The 23436-nt window shown below is 39.6% G+C and overlaps 1 pseudogene; it reads right to left on the bottom strand.

Moving 5' to 3' along the window:
- Positions 1 to 1535: 1535 nt before the first annotated feature.
- LOC125174306 (uncharacterized) lies at positions 1536 to 1645 on the bottom strand (annotated as a pseudogene).
- Positions 1646 to 23436: the final 21791 nt, after the last annotated feature.

Genomic DNA, 23436 nt, shown 5'->3' with positions numbered 1-23436 from the left:
ACACTGTTTTCCAGAGCAGCTGCACCAATTTGCATTCCCACCAACAGTGCAAGAGGGTTCCCATTTCTCCACATCCTCTCCAGCATCTATAGTCTCCTGATTTGTTCATTTTGGCCACTCTGACTGGCGTGAGGTGATATCTGAGTGTGGTTTTGATTTGTATTTCCCTGATAAGGAGCGACGTTGAGCATCTTTTCATGTGCCTGTTGGCCATCCGGATGTCTTCTTTAGAGAAGTGTCTATTCATGTTTTCTGCCCATTTCTTCACTGGGTTATTTGTTTTTCGGGTGTGGAGTTGGGTGAGCTCTTTATAGATTTTGGATACTAGCCCTTTGTCCGATATGTCATTTGCAAATATCTTTTCCCGTTCCGTTGGTTGCCTTTTAGTTTTGTTGGTTGTTTCCTTGGCTGTGCAGAAACTTTTTATCTTCATAAGGTCCCAGTAATTCATTTTTGCTTTTAATTCCCTTGCCTTTGGGGATGTGTCGAGTAAGAGATTGCTACGGCTGAGGTCAGAGAGGTCTTTTCCTGCTTTCTTCTCTAGGGTTTTGATGGTTTCCTGTCTCACATTCAGGTCCTTTATCCATTTTGAGTTTATTTTTGTGAATGGTGTGAGAAAGTGGTCTAGTTTCAACCTCTGCATGTTGCTGTCCAGTTCTCCCAGCACCATTTGTTAAAGAGACTGTCTTTTTTCCATTGGATGTTCTTTCCTGCTTCGTCAAAGATTAGTTGGCCATACGTGTGTGGGTCTAGTTCTGGGCTTTCTATTCTATTCCATTGGTCTATGTGTCTGTTTTTGTGCCAATACCATGCTGTCTTGATGATGACAGCTTTGTAGTAGAGGCTAAAGTCTGGGATTGTGATGCCTCCTGCTTTGGTCTTCTTCTTCAAAATTCCTTTGGCTATTCGGGGCCTTTTGTGGTTCCATATGAATTTTAGGATTGCTTGTTCTAGTTTCGAGAAGAATGCTGGTGCAATTTTGATTGGGATTGCATTGAATGTGTAGATAGCTTTGTATACAATGTTTTTTAAGAGATGCTGCTATTGCACAGAGACCACAGTATAGTGTAAACGTAACTTGTATATACGCTGGGAAACCAAAAAATTCATTTGACTTGCTTTATTGCAATATTTGCTTCATTGAAGTGATCTGGAACCAAACTCACATGTATGCCTATATGCAGCTTATTTACTTATTTATTTTTTAGGTATGAGATGTATTTATTTTTATTTTTTTATTCCAGTATAATTAACATACAGTGTTATATTAGTGTCAGGTGTACAATGTAATGATTCAACAAGTCTACACATTTCTCATCATGTGCTCATCAAGGTAAGTGTACTCTTAATCCCCTTTATCTATTTCACCCATCCCCTTACCCACCTCCCCTCTGGTAACCACTAATTTGTTCTTTGCATTTAATAATCTAGGTTTTTTGTTTTGTTTTGTCTCTATGTGCAGTTTAAATAGAAAACTTGCCAAGTATAGTCACAAGGAATGTTTGATTAATTGCTTGATTGATTAATTAATTTTATGTCAGACGAGTAATATGCTGAGGTAGTACCAAAGTTTAAGAGAGCCTCATGTCACACAAGAGCATGACGACCCAATCAAAGTTCCAAAATAATGCTTATTTTAAAGTATGAGGGCAAACATTAAAATAAATTAGATTGTGTGCTTTAGTTCTGTGTTTCAGGTGGTGATTAGAGAAAGCACAGAATAAGTTTTGCATGACACATTTATTAGCTGGCAGACACATGCTCCATGCTAGGGGCTCTCTGCAGAGTATGGGAAAAAAGAATTCTCTAGAAAAGTTTGTCAAGCCTGAGATGCTGCTTATTTTTATTTAGATCTAACTAACTCTTCTTCCCTTCCACAGAAGAGCACTGATTGCTTGTGCTTTCATCTTCCCTAGCAAAAGATGGTAAAATATCAACGGAAGAAAACTATCAAGATTTATTTTTGCCTTTACCACAAACAAGTATGTAATGCAAACTGCCATGATGGAACTGTACAGATATGGCTATGCTATCAAAATGTCAGGGATGCTTTCTTTCCGGAAGGTGGGGGAAAACAACTAGATTTGGAAATCTGGTATACAAATGTATATGAATATACAAATGCCATTTATAGATCCAGATATACCCATCCACCCATAAGTATATATAGTTGGCATCAAGTCACTAAGCATAAAGATGTTGTGGGTGTTTACAACTTTTTTAAAAAAGGCATTATTTGCATTAAAAATGTTTTCTAATTTCCACAATAGTCTATGTGAGGAGTTGGGAAATTTGGGTGAAAAGATAAGAGTGGGGGAAGAAAAGTACTAGAAACAAATTGGACACAAATGCATATAAATACCACAGTCTTTTGTGTTTTCAGCCTTTTACATACACAGAAGACGACGTACCTTGTGTTTCCGGTTCTGACTTTGCCCAGCAACTGGTATGAGTTTGGTCAAGTCACTTTCCTTCCTTAAGCCTTTGTTTCTTCATCACCAAAATAAAACGAGAGAGAGAGAGAGAGAGAGAGAGAGAGAGAGAGAGAGAGAGAGAGAGATGTTGGCATTAGTACATCACGTAGCTCCCCTAAGCAGTACAGAATGTCCCCTCCAGCCTAGCATTCTATGATTGTTACTATGAATACATTAATCATGTTATTTTGCACAGATTAATTATATGGGTTACTGCTAATTTTTTTCTTTTGTCGTTTTGTTTGTTTGAAGGATGCTGGTAGGTGGTTTTGCTAAATGGGGCTTTCTTTACCTGCTTGAAATTTCTTGTGTGGTATCTACCAACATGACTGACGTTTCCAGTTATCTGTCAGTTGCGTGTGCAAGCCTCTGATGCTGGTTGAAGTTTGACTTAGGCCAAAACCCTTCTCAAGTGGGTTTACTGTGGATGGTACTGTTCATAAAAGGGGTGGTTGGTGACTTGTCTCAGGGAGACCATACTGAAGAATACAGTCACTTCAGAGCTTTGGCCAGAGAGACAGGGGACTGGATGAGGAAATGGCAGTGTGCAGTATGGTTTTCAAGAGAGAAAAAGGACTTGCCATAAGTGATCAGTGGTTTGTGAAAATAAAATGATGCTGAAGTCCTGTAAATCTTGTGAATACTAAAGACTTCATCATCATCCACAGAACAACTCTTGAGAAAGGAAACACACTGCCTGAAAATTTCCTGCTGCCTTGAATAAGGGCTTGGAGGGTAAGAAGGAAAAATGGACATCAACCGAAAGGAATAACACAAAGAATGCTCATGTGTCAGTCACTGCTGAAATAGACAGTTAAAACTTTATGACAGAAGGAAAACCCTCGTAGAGGTGCCCCATACAGCGGTCGAGAATCCCAGGCTAAGGCTCAGCCACAGTTCTAAAACCTTAGAATAAAATCAACAATCCCTCTAATTGTTTATCACAATGCTTTCTTTAGACATTTTACTTGAGGAGTTGGGGTGGAGCGAAGAATAAGAAAATCCTTTCTGAGCTTGCCTTACATCTAGTTTGAAAGTAGAATTTCTTTACTGGAACTGCTGATCTGTAAGGCCACCAGTTTATGTGGGTTTCAAAGGGCTCTTAGAGTTCAAGTATGGATGTGTTCTGTTTGTGTGCCAGTACTGTGCACATACACACACACACCCGCCCCGTTTATATCTCCAGGCCAGTGTTTCTCAATCTCTGAACTACTGATATTTGGGGTCAGTTAAGTCTTTTTTTTTTTTTTTTTAGTGTTTATTTTTGAGAGACAGAGAGAGAGAGGGGAGGAGGAGGAGCAGAAAGAGAGGGAGACAGAAGCTCTGTGCTGACAACAGGCAGCCCAACGGAGGGCTGGAAATCAGGAACTTCGAGATCATGACATGAGCCGAAGTCGGAAGCTTAACCAATTGAGGCACCCGGGTGCCCCTGGTCAGTTAATTGTTTATTCTGGGGCTGTCCTGCGTATTGTAGGATGTTTGTGAGCATGCCTCGGTTCACCTACCAGCAGCCAGTGCTATCTCCCCCTTCTCTTTACCTGCACCCCCATCTCCCCTGACATCCAAAACTATTTCTGAACGTTGCCAAATGTCTCCTGGGGGACAAAAATCTCCCTTGGTTGAAAACTCCGGGCTGAGATAAGGATCTTTAGAGAGAGCAAAGGAAGACAGAGAGTGAGTAACATGAGGCTTTTCTCTAGGATTCAGATACTTACTCTCAGGGTTACTCTATTTATGGAAATTATTCGAAGATGCTTATTAGTGTTTTTAGGAAGCTGCTGTCATTCCAAACAAGCCAAATATTGCAAATATTATTTTAAACTGTAACTCATAACTGCTTTCTACAACATGTCTTCATGGATTCAAGCATTTGCCTTGAAGAATGCTGTTGATTCATTTGTTGTTTTCACAACTTGTGTCACCGCTGGCCTTCCCCTTGTAATAACATCAAGTAGTGTTCTGGTTTTTCCCCCAAACTTTGCAACCACTTTGATACATTGCTGAAGATACATTTTAGCAAACTAACTTTTTTTTTTTAACTGCACTTCTCAAAGAACCCACTTTGTCTACTTGCTAGGAGAGAAATTATTTTTAATATGAATGTAATTGAGGCATAGTTACCTAGATCCACTTTGACATTTTGCCACACAGTCTTAAAATATTTTGCAAGTAGCAAAATTATATTTTGATACAACACTGACCTTACCAAGTAACCTTATGACCGAACCTAATATCTTAAGTAAATGTGACCAGAATTAATATACCTTAATCTGAAGCTTAAGGAATACGCCCTTATTCAGTGTTTATATCTTATCTTGACTTGTATTTTACTTCCAAAGGAGAGGAAAACAGTACAAAGGATGAGGGGTTTTGTGTGTGTGTTTGTTTCCTGGTGGTAGCACTCCAGGACTTTCCTTCCAGAATTTATTTCAACATCATTTATTGAACACTGACTGTGAGCAAGGATTTATGCCAGTTTTTAGCAGATTTTGTTTTTGCAGTAAAATCAGATGTATTTCTTTTAAAATTGTGCTGTGATGAATCTTTTCTCTATTATTTTGATATTAGTGAAGATTAACTACCACAAAAGTAATGTTTTCTCCATCTATAAATGCAGGACTAAAAAAGACTAGAAGAGAGGGAATCTACGAAAGGGAGACTGGGTTTTTAAAAAGCCAGACATATAATATTATAAGATTAAAATAGGTGGTGAGAATTCTGTTTCTTATCACTTCGCTATTTGGCATTAAGTGGACAAAAAAGCAGACACTCTCAGGCTAACTTTTTATTTTCTTCTGGATAGATGGCAGGCCCAGAATATCACAGGTTAAACTCTTGAAATGCCTATAATTTCAGATGAGTGAGTTCTGGTAAAAATATACACTTTCTGGCCTATAAGTTGTCCATCATGTTTTTCCATATTTGCTACTGTTTTATTATAATATGTTAAATACCAGTAAATAGGAACAGTGTGAATATTACTATTACATTTAAGGATTTTAACTTTAATTCTTACTTGCTTTTAGATTCTGCATCTTTTATGTTAGGTGCCTGGTCTCCAATTTTGTGTTGATTTACTTGGCTGTGTGGGAGTTATGTAAAATTATCCAACTGATATAAGCCAGGTGTTCACAGCTCTTTATGCATCAGGGACTACACTGGAAGCTTTCCAAGAGTAGGTGTCTGTGACCTATATAGCAAGTATGACAAAGATGGCACATGGGCCTATTTGCAGTGTCCCTTAGGCAAGCCGTCCCCTCAAGCTCACTGACCTCCTCCAAGGTCTCCTGCCTCCCGAATCCCAGACCCACTCCCCAATCACTTGGGAGAAATGTCTTTGGCAACAGTCAGCTCTATGGTGCCTTCCTGACCAACATGGAGAGTTTGCAGCAGCACAGCGGCCCCCGCCCTCTCCCATGGCTGAGTGTCATCTTCACACCTCTACATCCTACACCCCTAGCTGGTCTGAATGGTACAAAGCAACTAGAGCCTCAGAAAGTTACTTTTCGGAGGCTCTAACCCCAGCTGCAGATAGCACAGAAAACAATACATTCGCTATCTTTAACAAAAACGATTATTTTAACATTTATTCATTTTTGAGAGACAGAGACTGAGTGGGGGAGGGGAAGAGAGAGAGAGGGAGACACAGAATCCGAAGCAGGCTCCAGGCTCTGAGCCATCAGCATGGAACCCAATGCAGGGCTCGAACCCACGAGCTGGGAGATCATGACCTGAGCGGAAGTCAGAAGGTTAACTGACTGAGCTGCTCAGGCACCCCAAAAGCTGTTCTTTTAAAAACACTTTCTCTTGTTCTTCTGCTCATTCTTTTCTTTTTATGTTGTTTCGAATTCTTGTTTCTTGGTTATTCTTTTCACAGAGGGAGAAGAGAGAGGTTAAAAAGCAACCAGAAGATACTGGAGAAGGGAAAGAGACTTGCTAGTGGAGGGCTCACGGGGAGGGTTATCAGCACTCATTTTAGAGCAAGACTGGGGCTGCTGGAATAGAAATTACTTGCTTACTGTAGGATTGTATGGCAGCAGTCATGGACCCAAGTGGTAGGGACCATAGCAACGTGTCCCTAGCTCTGCAACGCAGCCAGCATTCCTGCCCTCCCGCCACAAACACACAAATAAAACCCTGGGCAATTCAAGGGTGCAAGCAGGACTTAGGTAGTGTATTAGTCAAGGTTCTCCAGGGAAACAGAATCCATAGGAGAGACAGAAGGAAGGACAGAAGGTAGGGGACAGAGGGAGGAAGGGAGGAGAAAAAAACCAAAGATACAGAGAGAAAGGGAGACAGACAAGAGAGAAAAGAGATGTACTTATTTTAAGGAATTTGCTCACATAATTGTGAGGCAATTTGTAGGGCAGACTGGCAGGCTAGAAATTTGGGCACAAGTTGATGTTGCAGTCTTGAGTCTGAATTCTGCAGGGCAGAGGGCTGGAAACTCGGGCAGTGTCTCTATATTGTAGTCTTGAGAAGTATTCCTTCTTGGGAAATCTGTCTTTGCTCTTAAGGTCTTCAAATGATTCCATGAGGCCACCCACATTATGGAGGATAACTGCTTTACCCAAACTCTGATTTAAAAGTTAATCACATTAAAAGCAAAACAAACAAAAAAAAACAAAAAACAAAAAACAAAAAACAAAACCTGTACATAAACATCTAGATTAGTGTTTGACCAAAAGACTGGGCACCACAGCCTAGGCAAACTGACACATAAAGTTAAACACCACAAGCAGTGTGGAATCCAGAGAGTGCCCCCAAATCATCAAAATCCACCCCTCCCCAGCTTCCTTGGTGAAGGCCTCCACTGACCCATCTTCCAGTCATGCCCCATGAACAAACACTGTGGCTAAGGGAATGCAGTTCCCTGGCTAGGGCTGAGAATGGGGGGAGAGGTTGCTGTGTTACAGAAGGGATGTTGAGAGGGTATCAGGAGCTGTTCAATTAGAGGGATCCCACCCACCAGAAGTAAGGGACAGGGGAGTGTCATTTTGGGAAGGAAAAGAAAACATTTTGTGCATATCTAGACCTTGAGTACTTAAAAGGTGGGAAACAGAAGGGAGAGAGGAGAGACCCTTTGGGAGAAAAGAAGGGCTCTTGCTGGAATGTCCTATATGCTCCTGCAGCTAGAGGTGGGCAGTTTTTCCAGTGGTCACATCAGATATCAAATGCAACTGATGGGCATGTATCACATTAGCTTGAGTTAAACTACCTTTGAATCTCATGAAATTTTTCTTTGAGGAAAATTTACTTTTTCTCATTGATTTGAAGTCAGTAATTTCTGTTCCTCTGAACACAGAATTGCTTTTAATTATAAATGCATGACATTTAAAATTATTTAAATACAAATATTTTTACACCAACGGGTGTGGAATGTGGGGTGTGGGATGTGGGGATGGAAGCAATGAATTCTTTCCTGTGCAGAAACCCTGCTAGAAAAATATTTTCCCTTAGTCATCGTTACAAAAATCATCCCTCTCAGGGATGCTTGTTATTTAAAATTAAATGGAATTGGCATTTGGAGATTTTTTTGAATAATTTAGCTGGATTTATTTCAATGATTACATAATGGCTACGAATGGGTCAAGGCCCCAGTCATATCAGGGAATGAAGAAATGTATTTGTTTATATGGCCATTGTTCATCTGCCTCACCTACTCTCATCTCCTGCTTCCATCCCCAAGGGTGCTACCCCCACTTGTCTCACACACTCCATAAGGATAGAGACTACCTTTGATTTATCTTACTCCCCGGTGTGGTCTCTGACATGTAGCACAGTGCACCCGTGTGTGTTGAGCTGAACTGAACATTGATATCTGGGGATCCTGGCCATTTAGGAAGATAGAGAATGCTATGATAGTTCTGTAACTTCTCAGCAAACAAAGTTCCTTTAGAACAAAGTCAACAATGTTATAACAACAGCCTTACAGATTTCTAAATGCACAGCTGTCATTACTGGCAGCTGCTTACACCAAAAATCTTACGTGCGCTAATGTCTGCCAAATATTGGAAACCAACTCTAGGCAAAATCTGAAGTATGTTTCCTATATCCCCACTATTCACCTTAAAAAAAAAATCTATTTATTTCGAGAGAGAGAGAGAAAGCAGGGGAGGGGCAGAGAGAAAAGGAGAGAGAGGATCCCAAGCAGGGATGCGGGGCTCGAACTCACAAGCCATGAGATCATGACCTGAGCCAAAATCAAGAGTTGGACACTTAACCGACTGAGCCGCCCAGCTCCCCCCACCCACTATTCACCTCTTTTAAATTTCCCTTTTTTAATATTTCTCTTTTTCATGTTCAGATCTCCCCTACCCTTTCCATTCCTTCCTTTTATCAAAATAGGAAAGAACCTCATTTTAATCATTTTTACTTGTAAGTTAGTCAACTGATTATAATTTGGAATTAATGAATTTCATTTGACTTTTTTTAAAAAAAAAAATTTTTTTTTTCAACGTTTATTTATTTTTGGGACAGAGAGAGACAGAGCATGAACGGGGGAGGGGCAGAGAGAGAGGGAGACACAGAATCGGAAACAGGCTCCAGGCTCTGAGCCATCAGCCCAGAGCCTGACGCGGGGCTCGAACTCACGGACCGCGAGATCGTGACCTGGCTGAAGTCGGACGCTTAACCGACTGCGCCACCCAGGCGCCCCTCATTTGACTTTTCTTGATTATAAAATGAAAAAATGTGTTACACTCTAAAAGGAAAGCCAGGTATGAATAAGCAGATGGGGATGGTCTTTCTGCTCATCTGTGGGTGCCTCCTTTCTTCCATTTCTGCTTCCTTCTTGGGGAGTACGTGGGAAAGAGGCATAGACAGGGGCACCCTAAAGAGCACCCCTTACAGTACAATGACTTTAAGCCATTGAGGGTGACTAGAAGGCGTCCAATAAAAAAGATGGTCATGCACTTTTTCATATACCAAACATCTATTTCCAGGACCTGAATAGAGCTATGGATCTTGGAGATCCATTTCTCTATGGATCGTAAGTCCACTTTGCCCTACCCCAACCACTTTAGGCAAATAATCTCCTTTCTTTCTTTTGAACACAGGCCAGTCCCCTCCCCCAACTTTAACTCAACTCTTGTCATCCACGGGCTTTAACAAAAACTACCACATGCCGGAAGGGCCTGGGTGGCTCAGTTGGTTAAGCATCTGATTTCATGGCTTGTGAGTTTGAGCCCTGCGTCAGGCTCTGTGCTGACAGCTCCAGGCCTGGAACCTACTTGAGATTCTGTGTCTCTCTCTCTCCCTCTCTCTCTCTCTCTCTCTCTCTCAAAAATGAATAAGCATTAAAAAAAAATTTTTTTTTTAAATTACCATGTGCCAACTCTGTGCATTGCTAGGAGTCTGCAAATATTGCTAATCTGAAAACAGTCCTGGAAGACTGTATTAACCACCACAAGCAGTGCGGAATCCAGAGAGTGCCCCCAAATCATCAGAAATCTAAAATCGCCCCTCTCCAGCTTCCTTGGTGAAGGCTTTCATTGACCCATCTTCTTCTAGTCCATGCCCCAGTGAACAAACTGTGGCTAAGGGAATGCAATTCCCTGGCTGGGGCCGAGAATGGGGGCAGAGGTTGTTGTGTTAAGGAAGAGATGTGGAGAAGGCATCAACATCCCAGCAAGACAGGCTAACATTGTTTCCATTTCACCTGTGTGATTCAGGGAGGCTAGGGACATCCTCAAGCTCATAACATTAAGTGGCCAAGTCAGGAAGCTTGGGTGTCTTCAGCAATAAAGCCCATGTCTACTCCCAGATGGATTTTTAATGTTGTCTGGCAGTCTGGCATTTATTTGTTTAAAAATTGACAATTTAATTGTGCTGCTTCCCTAACCTGAAATCTTGGATTATAGCCTCATGCCCCCTATATTATTTCTGCCTCCACCTAAATGTCTCTTGGGAACTTCACATTCCACGTGATCAAAACCGAATGCAACACTGTTCCTATGTTCCTAGCCTTTAATTCAATCAAGTCAGCTACTTACACTAGAAACCTGGGACTCCTGATTTTCCCCTTTCTGTCATTCTCTTTTTAAAAAATTGGCCACTAAGTCCTATAGATTCTTTCTCCCACATATACATACAAATACACATGTGGTGCTATAAAACCCTCCTTGACTTCTCTGGAAAACTCGGTCCCTCTGCACCTTCCACCACTGTCGATACATGCCGTGATTATAAGAACATACACCACTGTTCTTGGAGTGTCTGTTGATAGAGTGCATCTCGCCCCCACCGGAGACAGAACTCTATATAGGGGCAAAGGTCTTATATTGTCTGTGCTTGGAACTCAAGGCATCTTGCATTGTTTCTAGCACATGGTAGATCCTCCATCAATACCGCTGGGCTGGTTTTAATTGGAGTGCATCAGAGGAAGAACGGTCTCATAGTGCTTATATTTGAGATTTAGATACCTCCTTATGATTAAGCTGAGGCCTGAGCAAAATAGGTGATTTTCAAAGTTTGTCTTTTATGTGTGTGACCTCTTCTGTTTTAGTCCCTTTTTCATATCAGTAACAGCCCCTCTCCTTTTAGATCCCCAGTGACCATCTACATTTCCTCTGTCCCTTTCCCCAAATCAGGAAGAATCTAGAATCATCACTTGTATCACAACTGAAACTCTCAGCTCTATTGCACACTAGCTGGGATTGTGGGCAAGTTCTTAACCTGTCTGAAATTGTTTCTTCATTTATAATACAGATATGAAAATACCTGCCTCCTAGAGTTGCCATGAAGATTCAGTTTAAAAAAACAAACAAACAACTGTGCATAAAGCATTAGCACTATCCTAAGCACATAATAATGGCCCGATTAAGGGGCACCTGGGTGGCTCTGCCGGTTGTGCATCCAACTTCAGCTCAGGTCATGATCTCACAGCTCTTGGGGTCGAGCCCCATGTCAGGCTCTGTGCTGACAGCTCAGAGCCCGGAGCCTGCTTCGGATTCTGTCTCCCTCTCTCTCTGCCCCTCCCCCACTCTCTCTCTCTCTCTCTCTCTCTCTCTCTCTCTCTCAAAAATAAATTAACATTACAAAAAATGGCCCAATTAATGTTAAAAGAAGACTGCCTTATTAATACCAATATGCTAATTCTTTCCAATGTATTTACTTTAAAAATTGCTATTTAATTATGGAATGCATGATCTCTTATTAAAGAAACCTATTTGTTCAACTAGTATCTATTGAAGCTTCCCTGGTGTCTTGCTTCACACCTGAGAACACAGGAAAAAGACTGGATCCTAGCACTGGGGAGTGGAATTTCCCACCTTTGTGATATAGTGAGGTGTGCTGAGGGCAAGTTTCCCAAAGAAGGGTTCCAAGAGGGCTGAAATCAGTCAGAGGAGGGCAGTCCTGTTAGAGGAAACATGAACAAAGGGGACAGAAGTCAGACAGGGTTTGACAGGAGAGGACGAATGACAAGTCATTTGGTTCAGCTGTAGCTTGGGTGCATGCAGGCTGGGGCAGGGGAGTCAGAAAGATGAGGCTAGAAAAGGTAAGCGGGTGGCCAAATCCTCAGGGGCAATAGCAAGTAGGTGGGAAAGATGTGGGCTGGGGTTCTTCTAGCCTGGGGGAAATCACGGCTATGTTTGCATGCTGGAATAACTGGGAGCTTTTAAAAATACCAAAGCCTAGGCCCCTAGACAATTACATATAAACCACTATGGGTGGAACTGAAGCTTCATTTTTTTTTAAAGCTCCCCAAATGATTCTAATATGTAGCTGAATTTGAGAGCTCCTATATAATCTAGTCCTCAAAATCATATCAATCCAAATTCAGCTATGAAGGTAACGATGTGATAATCATTGACCTTCAGAATGGGGGAAGTGGGAGCTGTGTTTTTCAAATTAATTAATTTCTTATTGTGGAAAAATATACATAGCATGAAATTGATCATTTTCACCATTTTCAAGTATGTTGTTCAGTGGCATTAAGTACACTCACATTGTTGCCCAACCATCACTTTTCATTATTTTTCATTATTCCAAAATGAAACTCTGTGCCCACTAAACACTAATTCCCCATTCCTCCCTCCCTCAGCCATTCTACTTTCTGTCTCTAAATTTGACTACTCTAGGTACCTCATGTAAGTGACACCATATAGTACATGTCCTTCTGTGACTAGCTTATTTCATTTAGCATAATATCCTCAAGATTTACCCATATGGTAGCTTGTGTCATAATTTCCTTTCTTTTTAAGGTTGAATAATATTCCACTGCATGTATATACCACATCTGATCCATTCATCCACCAGCAGAAACTTACACCCATATAAGGGTGTATAAATGGGTGTACTAATATTGATTTAAGTCCCTGTTCCAGAAGTGGAATTCCTAGGTTATATGGTAATTCTATTTTAATTTTTTTGAGGAACTTTAATACTGTTTTCTACAGCAGCTGCACTATTTTCCATTCCCGCCAGCAGTGCACAAGTTTTTTGTTTTGTTTTGTTTTGTTTTAATGTCTATTTAATTTTGAGACAGAGAGCAAATGCGAGCAGGGGAGGGGCAGAGAGAGGGAAACAGAGAATATGAAGCAGTCTCTACACCGTCAGCACAAAGCCCAACATGGGGCTTGAACCCAGGAACTGTGAGATCATGACCTGAACCGAAGTCAAATGTTCAACTGACTGAGCCACTCAGGCACCCCCCCACAATTATTCCACTTCTTTACTAATACTTGTTATTTTCTGTTTAGTGTGTGTGTGTGTGTGTGTGTGTGTGTTTATAATAGCTATCCCAATGGGTGTGAAATAGTATCTCATTGTGGTTTTGATTTGCATTCTCTAATGATCAGTGATGATGAACATTTTTTATGTACTTATTAGCCACCTGTATTTCTTCTCTGGAAAAATGTCTAAGTAATTTTTCCATTTTTAAAATTGGGTTGTTGGTTTTTTATATAAGTTCTTGATATATTATGGTTATTAATCCTTTGTCAGATATGTGATTTGCAAATATTTTCTCCCATTTCACTAGTTGTCGTGTGCATTAGTGGTATAGTGGTGAGCATAGCTGACTTCCATTTCATTGTCTTTTCACTCTGTCGATAGTATCCTTTGATGCACAAAAGTATTTAATTTTGATGAAGTTCATTTCATCTATTTTTTTCTTTTGCTGCCTGTACTTTTAATGTCATCACCCCTGTGTTTTGCAAATGTGTGCACAAAGTACCACAGGTTGGGCTCCCCATAGAGAAGACTGAGATGGAGGCTGGTATATACGGTATTTTAGGCAGTGCTCTTGGTATCACCACCTGTGGAAGGGAAGGGAAAGGAGCATGGGCAGCAGGAGAAATTGGGCTGTGATGAAGGCTCAAGGAAAGACTCAACTGATCATCACAATGAATTCTGAAGCTGAGAAGAACCTTCAGAGATGTCCTTCATTTGGGTGAAAGGGACAGCCTTTATATTTGACCCGTCATTGGATAGGGGGTACTACCAGAAGGGGCTATGACCAAGAGTAAAGCAGCTCTTTTCAGGCCAGGCAATGCCAAAGAAGGCTGACAGCTGAAAACTGTTGGCCACGTGCACTCCTTGCATCTGGTCTTCATTATTGGAAGGAAATCTGGGTGACATATCATATCATCCACTACATTCCCAAAGAAGTCTCCTCTTGCTTGCTTTAGTCTCCTGGTGCTTGTTCTGGTCCCCTCTTGGTGAAGGGGAGCTGGGTGACAAATCACCATCCACTACAGTCCCAAAGAGGTGTCCTCTTGCTTGCTTTGATGCTCCTGGCCCACTGGAACTTTACTATAATTTAGGGAAGTATCTAAGGTCATCAGGAATCCCCAGCCTATTGCTGGCCCACTCTCTCCCTTCTCTTCTTCACTCTTCATTTTTCAATCCCTGGTCTCTCTCTTCCCCACCTACAACATAGTAACATTACTGTTGCCCTCCTGTTGGTCATGGCCCAGCATTCTTCCACCTCAAGCCTTTTATTGCTCAAGACATGATGAGCAGGAACGGGAGCAGAATGTGGTTGCTTAAATCCTGGAGTATGGGTGGACGGCATGAGAGAACAGCAGAGAAATGTTGGGATAAAGTACTTATGCACAGAGTATCCCATACCAGGAGCTGAGGTACTGAGGGAGAGGATATTGAATCAAATAAGCAAGTACATGATGAGAACATTAAGAAGAAAAACGATGACAGTTAAATAGTACTTGACGTTAGGGACATAATAAACATTCACCTTAGTTTTAGATGTTGAAAAAATGGCAAAATGAGAAAAAAATGCAAAGTTAATATTTATGTCTAATCGCTATCCAGCACAATAATTCAGTATATAATAAAATGTGTTCAAACTTAAATGTGTTAATACTTTATTTCTAGTTGTATTTGATTAGAACTGTAAACTCTTACATACAAATATGGGGCTTCATAAATTGTGGTTCACATAGCATGGAGATCTGCTCACAAACCCAAAACACCAGAGGGAATGTTCACTACAGTGCATCCTCTTTTAGATTGAAGAAAAGGGTACTTTTGGATCCTTCCCATGGCCCCTTGGCTCTCACAGATACAGAACCTATTGTACTGAGTTCCTAATCCTAAACTCTAAGATTTGCTTCTCATACAAATTTCCCCTTGGTCATCTTATCTGTGTAGTGTAACTATGTTTTGTGACTTTTCCCTAAAAATAAGTTTTAGAATATTTGAATAATTGGATTTATGAACATTTCAATTCCTAGACCTTAGGTAACCTACTCCTCTTTGGTTTTAATGAAAGTCCACTACCCAAGGCCTTTATGTCATCTAAAGTCAGACTTCATTTGGAAGTTCAGTAATCTTTTTTTCTAAGAAGTATTCTTGAAAAAGTATTATCTATTTGGAAATGGTTTAGGGCAATCTAGATGGAGAAAAAAAATGTAGATTTTATATTCTTCTCTTCCTTTCCTAGTTGTATGGCTCCAAGATACCAGAATTTCCCCCCACTCTCACCCTACTGCATCCCACCCCCACTCTCGCCCCAAACTAAATTATCCCTATAAGAGAGGCAAGTAATATATATACTGATTGAAAACATTTCACCTGCACAGAATTTCTATTTGACCTCTGTTTCATTTTTGAGTGTCATTTCCAATACCTTCTCTGACCCTATTTCTACTGTAGTCTATATCTTCAGACTAAGAAAAAATAACATTTCTCTGAGGAAATTTACTCTGAATAGACCTCCAAATGCAAATTCTCTGGAAAATAACGAGATTATACACTCTTTAAAAACAAGTTTTGATATTTCCTTCATACTAGAGCCTCATTTCTCTTAGGACAGCCATGGGGGAATTGAAGGATTTCTTCACTTGCATTAGTTTTCTGTATCCTCATCACCATGATTAACGCTATTAAGTTTTTAGCCTACATTTTTATGATTCAATCTTGGAAATGGTTTTTAGAGTTTTGTGATCATTTCCTCGTTTCCATTTTTCAGGCTTTTACAATGACATTAGCTATTGTCCTTTTTTTAAACTGCCCAAAAATCAGGATTTAAATTTTAGTATCCAGTAGCTAAATGGAAAATCCCTCTCCTGGGATTCTTAGGAAGGTCACATGAGAAGCCTCCAAGGATACGCTATCTCATCATAGGTTACAAGCTCAAGATCATAGAACTAGATCAGAAGCCCAAAATCTGAGCAGGTTCTCCACTCTGCTAACAACTTTATCAGCATAACTCATCAAGGCTTAAGCACTATCATCCTGCCTTTCCGTGGCTTTGCCCCACTGTTGGCTTAGTGTGGCCAAACTACAAATCTCTTTTTAGTCTTCTCTCCTTTTGTCTACCAGTTCTTCACCTTTTCCCAAGTGTTCCAGGCAGTTCCTTTGTCCTTATCATCAGTTTCTAGCAAGTAGTTCTTAGACTCTCCAGGCCAGGATGGAGCACTACAAGTATATCTCTTAGAGATCATTAGCAGTTCATGAGAAACACCCAACCTTCTCCCATTGAGACCCTTCAAAGGTATAGTACTGCTGTGAGATTTTATGTATCTTAATTCCTTCTCCCACCATCATTCCTTTCGTCCCTTCCACCAAGCAGAAGTTATTAGATAGGAATAAATGATGTCATCTTCAACAAAGGAGATAATTCCCAATTACTAACTTCTTTTTTTTTTTAAGTTTATTTATTACTTTGAGAGAGAGAGAGAGAGAGAGAGAGAGAGAGAGCAAGAGAGAAAGTGAGCCTGAACGGGGAGGAGCTGAGAGAGAAGGAGAGAGAGAATCCCAAGCAGGCTCTGTACTGTCAGGCAGAGTCCAATGTGGGTCTCAATCCCATGAAGCAGGAGATCATGACCTCAGCTGAAATCAAGAGTCAGAAGCCTAACCGACTAAGCCACCCAACCCCCAACCCTTCCCAGTTATTAACTTCTAACTTAATCTATGACTGGGTTATAGTGTTATCTGAAAATAGAAGATTCTTTATTCTTTTAAAGTTCTTATTATCCCCACAATGTCTAAAATGTTGGGAGTTGGTAGAATGAAAGTTAGCAAAGAATAATCTCTCTTCTATCAGATGTAGCAAAGCTGATTCTCAATTCAAAGAGCAGGACTGGTTTTGCTATTAAGACTAATAGTAACCCATTTGTTGCTTGGCTCTTAAAGCACAAGAGGTGGACTTAAAAAAATTTTTTTTTAATGGTTTGCTTTTCAGATCGTAATTGTCATACACAAATAATGCATGGCTGAGCAGAATCAAACCTGGGGTGTGTGCAGGGTCAGTTCCAGAAACAAAAGACAGGTTTCTACAATCTAAGGGAGAGGTTCAGGAGACAGCCAAGGGCAATACTTACTGTTCCCTAGGCATGGCATAGAACTAAGAGCAAAGTACTAAAAGCTGACAGTGAGAGATGAATAATGGCCACTGGGAAAAAGGGCAAGCTATTAGGCAATAGGCAGTTGGAAAACAGAGATTAAAAGTTAGAAAATAGAACCAAAGCCATTCAATTAATTCTGTCATTCTGTATCTTCCCTGGTTGGGACTGCTTTTGCCTGGGTGGCCAGTCCTGCATTGGCTCTTGGGCCTCAGCTTCTTAAAGGTACTACCTGGCACCTGGCATCACTATCATCATCAAATCAGTGCTTATTTTCCCAGGATGCAGAGCAAGTGTTGATTTGCCAGATCCCCTGAGAACTAAACTCTTAGTCGGATATGATAGCATCTTTTCTTCTCAGAAGGTTTTTGAGAAGGTTTTCCGAAGTTGACACCTTTACTGACTTCCTGCAGCTTATTTTATAAACATCTGTGGCATATGTGCTATTAAAATTTGTGCACAAAGGTACTGTATCCTTACAAGCATCAGAAGAGTATGGAAAGAAGCTATTGTAGTTACTTACCACAACCAGTTGTTTGCTCTCAGGTGGTGGGAGATAAAAAAGAATGCTTGGAAGACAGGAAAAGAGAGACACAGAAAATTTCCTTTTGCAATACTCAGCCTTTTCCAGAGAAAATATGTAACCTGTAGTGGGCATTGTTTCCACATCTTATTACAATATTGAAAAGGACAAGAAGTCCCAAAAGAACTTGTAGATCTCATTAGTGTTAGCAATTCAGCCGTGCCCATCAATGGAATTTAAAGAGAGCTATACTGGGAACTTCATGAACCCGATAAAGGTCATCTACAAAAAACTCCGATACATACATGATGGTGAAAGACTGGATACTTTCGCCCTCGGATTAGGACAAAGAAAAGGATATCCACTCTTGCTACTTCTGTTCAACACTGTGCTGGAGAACCTAGACAAGGCAATTAGGCAGGGGAAAAAAAAAAAAACAGAAGTCATAATATTGGAAAGAAAAAAGTAAAACTATCTCTATTTGTAGATGACATGATCATGTATATAGAAAATCCTAAGGACTCTATTAAAAACAATATTAGAACTAATAAACAATATTAAAAGTTGCAGGATACAAGATCAATATACAAATCTCAATATATTTCAGTATACTAGCAATTAACAATGTGAAACTAAGAAAACAATTTCACTTAAAGTAGCATCTAAAAGAATAAAATAGGAATAAGTTTAACAAAATAAGTGTAACATTTGTACACTGAAAACTCTAAAACAATACTGAAAGAAATAAAGGCCTAACTAAATGGGAAGACACTTCAGGTTCATACATTGGAAGACTTAATATTGTTAAAATGGTGATACTCTGCAAATTGGTCTGCATATTCAATATAATACATATTAGAATTCTGGCTGGCTCTTTTTGCAGAAATTGCCTGACACTTCCCTATTTCAAAATTTACTACAAATCTTCAGCAAACGAGACAATGTAGTAGTGGCATACAGGTAAACCTATAGATCAATGAAGTAGAATTGAAAGTCCAGAAATAAACTCTCATATATATGACCATTGATTTTCTACAAGGAAGCCAGCCAGACAATTCAAGGGGACAACTAGGTATCTGCATGCAAAAGAATGAAGTTGGATGTTGACCTTGCACCATTTAGAATGATACCTCAAAATGAATCAATAGAATTACAAAAGTCTTAGAAGAAACATAGGAATAAATTTTTGTGACCTTGACTTAGGTTTCTCAGATATGACACCAAAAGCACAAGCAACAAGAGAAGATAAATTGGACATCATCAAAATTAAAAACTTTTGTGCTGCACTTTAAGAAAATAAAAAGACAACCCATAGAATGGCACAAAATACTTGAAAATCAAACATCTGATAAGGGACTTGTACCAGAATATATAAAGAATTCTTAAAATTCAACAATAAAAAGGGAAATAACCCATATTAAAAATAGGCAACAGATTTGAATAGATATTCCTTCAAAGTAGATATACAAATGAGCAACAATCACATGGAAGAAATGCTCAACATCATTAGTCATTAGGGAAATGCAAATCAAAACCATAATGAGATACTGCTTCACACCTACTAGGATGGCCATCATAAACAAATTGGACGATAACAAGTGTTGGCAAGTATAAGGAGAAATTTGAACCTTTATCCTTTGTTGGTGGGAATGTAAGATGGCACAGTCAATTTGAAAGACAGTTTCTGTTCCTCAAAAAGTTAAATACAGAGCTACCATTGACCTAGCAATTCTAGTTCTAGGTATACGTCCAAGAGAACTGAAAACATATGTCCACACAAAAACTTGTACACTAAGATTCGTAACAGCATTATTCATAGTAGGTAAAAAGTGGCAACAACTCAAATGTCCATCAGCTGATGAATAAGTAAACAAAATGCAGTATTCATACGATGAAATATTATTTGGCCATAAAAAGGAATAAACATGGATGAAACTTGAAACATCATTCTGAATGCAAGAAGGCAGAAACTAAAGGCCACATATTGTATGATTTCTTTTTTAATTTTTTTTTTTTTTTGGGACAGAGAGAGACAGAACATGAACAGGCGAGGGACAGAGAGAGAGGGAGACACAGAATCGGAAACAGGCTCCAGGCTCTGAGCCATCAGCCCAGAGCCCGACGCGGGGCTCGAACTCACGGACCGCGAGATCGTAACCTGGCTGAAGTCGGACGCTTAACCGACTGCGCCACCCAGGCACCCCGTATGATTTCTTTTTTATAAAATGTCCAGAATCCACAGAGACACACAGAAAGTAGATTGGTAGTTGCCAGGGTTTGGGGGAGGGGATTGGGGAGTAATTGCTAATGGAATCAGGGTTTCTTTTTGGGGTGATGAAAATGTTGTGGAATCTGTGCTGATCATGGGGCAACTTTGTGAATACACCAAAAACACTGAATTGCACACTTGAAAGGGTAGATTTTTTGGCATGTGAATTACATCTCATTAAACCTGTTGTGAAAGAAAAAAAGAAAGAAAAAAAGAAAGAAAGAAAAAGAGGGAGGGAGGAAAGGAAGGAAGGAAGGAAGAAAAAGTGAGCCGTACATAAAGTAATCTGTGATAGTCTATTTAGGTCACCATCAGCCCTAACAACTTCAATGCTGTCAAGTATTTGCATTTGTTAGCTTGTGTTTAGTTGTGCCTGCCTTCCTTCCTTCTTTTTTTCCTTTTCTTTTCTTTTTACATTTTGAGGCTTCAATCCAAGTCATCCAGCCAAATGTATTCTCAAACATGTGTTTGTAACATATCTGAGTCCATGGCCAAGTAATCCAGATTCAGGGAGAAAAGTATGACCAAATTCATTCATTCATTCATTTATTTTTTAAAGAGTGAGAGAGCATGAGTGGGGGAGGGGCAGAGAGAGAAGGAGAGAGAGAATCCCAAGAAAGCTCCATGCTCAGTGTGGAGCCCAATATGGAACTCAATCTGATGACCCTGGGATCATGACCTGAGCCCAAATCAAGGGTCAGATACTCAACTGACTGAGCCACCCAAGAGCCCCTGACCAAATTCATTTTAGTCACAGATTGACAGGGGGACTCTAGAGACCGAAATGTTTCTTTTCCAAATATGGTGATATAGAATTATTAAATTAATGATAGGTTCCTTTTAGTGCCAGGTTAATATCTGAAAATAACAATCAATTTAAAAGTTAGAATGAATAACAAATGGAATGAAACACACATTCAAATGTACCCTGAGGAATGCCCTTTTATATTATCATATTAAGAGTATATTAAAAAAGAGCTGTACTTGTGGGTGTATAATGATTTTAGGTAGTTATGCAGCACCCTTCTTTTCAAGTGCTCAGAATGCTTTATAGCGTTTACTTTGACAATTGTCACAACACCCTTGTGGGTGGCAAGTGCTGTGCTAACCAGTGCAATACAACTGCAGGTCAGATAGCCAAAGGACACAGAGTTATCGCATGAGGTCTAGAGTACAAGTAGGCATGAAATCCAGGAGGTGCATCTAATAATGCCTCTTGTACATCTGACCAAAGTGGTATCTCCTTGGACTGATAACCTTTCTAACCAATGATGACTTTGAGTTCCCATTACTCTGGATATTCCAAATGTGTCAGTCATATCCTAAACAGATGGTCACTATCACACAATATGACTGTTTTTTTGTGGGGTTTTTTTTGTTTTCCTTTCTTTTCTTTTTTTTTTTTACTTTCTTTTTTAAATTTACATCCAAGTTAGTTAGCATATAGTGCAACAATGATTTCAGGAGTAGATTCCTTAATGCCCCTTACCCATTTAGCCCAACTCCCCTCCCAAACCCCTCGAGCAACTCTGTTTGTTCTCTATAATTAAGAGTCTCTTATGTTTTGTCTCCCTCCCTGTTTTTATATTATTTTTGCTTCCCTTCCCTTATGTTCATCGGCTTTGTATCTTAAATTCCTCATATGAGTGATGTCGTATGTTTGTCTTTCTCTAATTTCGTTTAGCATCGTTTCATCCACGTAGTTGCAAATGGCAAGATTTCATTCTTTTTGATTGCTGAGTAATACTCCATTGTGTATACATACCACATCTTCTTTATCCATTCATCCATTGATGGACATCTGGGCTCTTTCCATACTTTGGCTATTGTCGATACCACTGTTATAAACATCAGGTGCATGTGCCCCTTCAAAACAGCACACCTGTACCCTTGGTTAAATACCTAGTAGTGCAATTGCTGGGTTGCAGGGTAGTTCTATTTTTTTTTAATTTTATTTTTTATTTTTTAATATTTACATCCAAATTAGTTAGCATATGGTACAACAATGATTTCAGGATTAGATTCCTTAGTGCCCCTTACCCATTTAGCCCATTCCCCCTCCCACAATCCCTCCAATAACCCTCTGTTTGTTCTCCATATTTAAGAGTCTCTTATGTTTTGTCCCCCTCCCTGTTTTTATATATTATTTTTGCTTCCCTTCCCTTATGTTCATCTGTTTTGTATCTTAAAGTCCTCAAATGAGTGAAGTCACAATATGAGTGTTTTTGATGTTAATAAGAATCACATGGCTAACACTTCCTTAAAAAAAACGGGACTAGATATTGAAAAATGGACCTCAGGGTTTTCTAGGGTTTTTTTGGCGGGGGGGGGGGGTGTTGATTTCCTGTTTTATTTCCAGAAAAGCACAAGAGTATTCAAAACCTATAAATAGTATTTTGAAATGGATTAGCATCTACATTTGTTATATGTCATACAATCTGAGAATTTTAGAAGGATCTATAAAACAAGAAATGCTTTTTGGAAAGCAAAAATTGAGAAGCCAAGAGCATGGACAGTTTTACTTAACATTTTGGGCCTCAGTTTCCTCAACTGTAAAATAAAACTTTGGACTAACTGAGCTCTTAGATTCTATGCAGCGATTTGTTTTGGTGATTATATTTCCCTGGGTCATCTCAAAGGGTGGGCAGGGACATGCATGTAGGGACAGTCTCCATCTTATTAACCAGTATGTTCCCCATGCTTAGCACAGGATCTGGCACATAGTATTTTTATCCAAAAATATTTTTTGAATAAATATCTACCGTATTCTGTTTTAAAAGATTTTCTTTGGCTGTGAGGCACTACAGTTGAAGTTAAAATTAACATGAAAACCCTTCCCAGGAATATATCTGTTGTATTGGCAATGTGTTTTTATTTTTCCAGATTTCTTCCATTCCTAAGTTACTGACTGGCCATTCACAAAAGGATATATTAAGCTTTGAAGGTTTCCAAATACCTCTGGTGAGGGAATTTCTACGAGTGTCCAAGTGTTTCTCACTAACCTTGAAGTTTATTTATACCTGCAGTATTTTTGGTATTTAACAAATAATAACATATTTACATTCCATCAACACTTCATTGTTTTTCCTTTAAAAGTTCTTTAAAAAACTTTTTTTAACAATCTGCCCTGGTTTTATTCCCCTCCTCTCCATTAGTTACCAGTGCTGACTCTATTCTTTTGACTGCCAGTATTCATGCAGAAAACTTAGAGATTTTTGCTTCCAAAGATGTGCCCCTAAAGAATAAGAACTTCTTACAGAATGCATACGCTTTAGGGGCATCTGTCTCTAACTTGACAGAAATAAAATAATAAAGTTCTGTGTTTCCTTCACACATTTAGAAGCCAGAAATAGATTTAGA

This window comes from Prionailurus viverrinus, chromosome C1, assembly GCF_022837055.1.
Source record: "Prionailurus viverrinus isolate Anna chromosome C1, UM_Priviv_1.0, whole genome shotgun sequence".
Taxonomy (NCBI): Eukaryota; Metazoa; Chordata; class Mammalia; order Carnivora; family Felidae; genus Prionailurus; species Prionailurus viverrinus.
This window is presented reverse-complemented; position numbering and strand designations above follow the sequence as displayed.